Source organism: Perognathus longimembris, chromosome 18 (assembly GCF_023159225.1).
Source record: "Perognathus longimembris pacificus isolate PPM17 chromosome 18, ASM2315922v1, whole genome shotgun sequence".
Classification (NCBI taxonomy): Eukaryota; Metazoa; Chordata; class Mammalia; order Rodentia; family Heteromyidae; genus Perognathus; species Perognathus longimembris.
Window position 1 is genome coordinate 48,211,402 of NC_063178.1, and position 405 is coordinate 48,211,806.

Sequence of the window (405 nt, forward strand, 5' to 3'; positions counted from 1 at the left end):
TATTGCACATTTTACTTGGCATACCAAGGTATTTTGTGTAGTTTTTGGAGCATTCCATGCCAGGCAGGCAAGCACCTTTATGCTGAGTCTTGTCCCATGGTGGTCTCAGTGGGCCATCACTGCCCCCAGGCCTGGCGTGAGATGTCTCATTAGGAGCTGGATGGAGGTAGCAGAAGGCAGGAGCAGAAAGTGTGGCCTAAATGGCCTTTTCCTGTTTTTCCTTCCATCATCCATGGCTTTGATCCCACTCAACAGAGGAGAGGCCTAAGTGTTGAGCGTTGGAATGGTAGGTGTCCAGTCCAATGTAGGATGGGCTCCGTGGACCCCAACAAATCTTGGTTAGGAGAACATAGGCCCCAATCCAGGTCTTGCAGAGGGCACGGAGTTTAGGGTGGAGGGGATGTG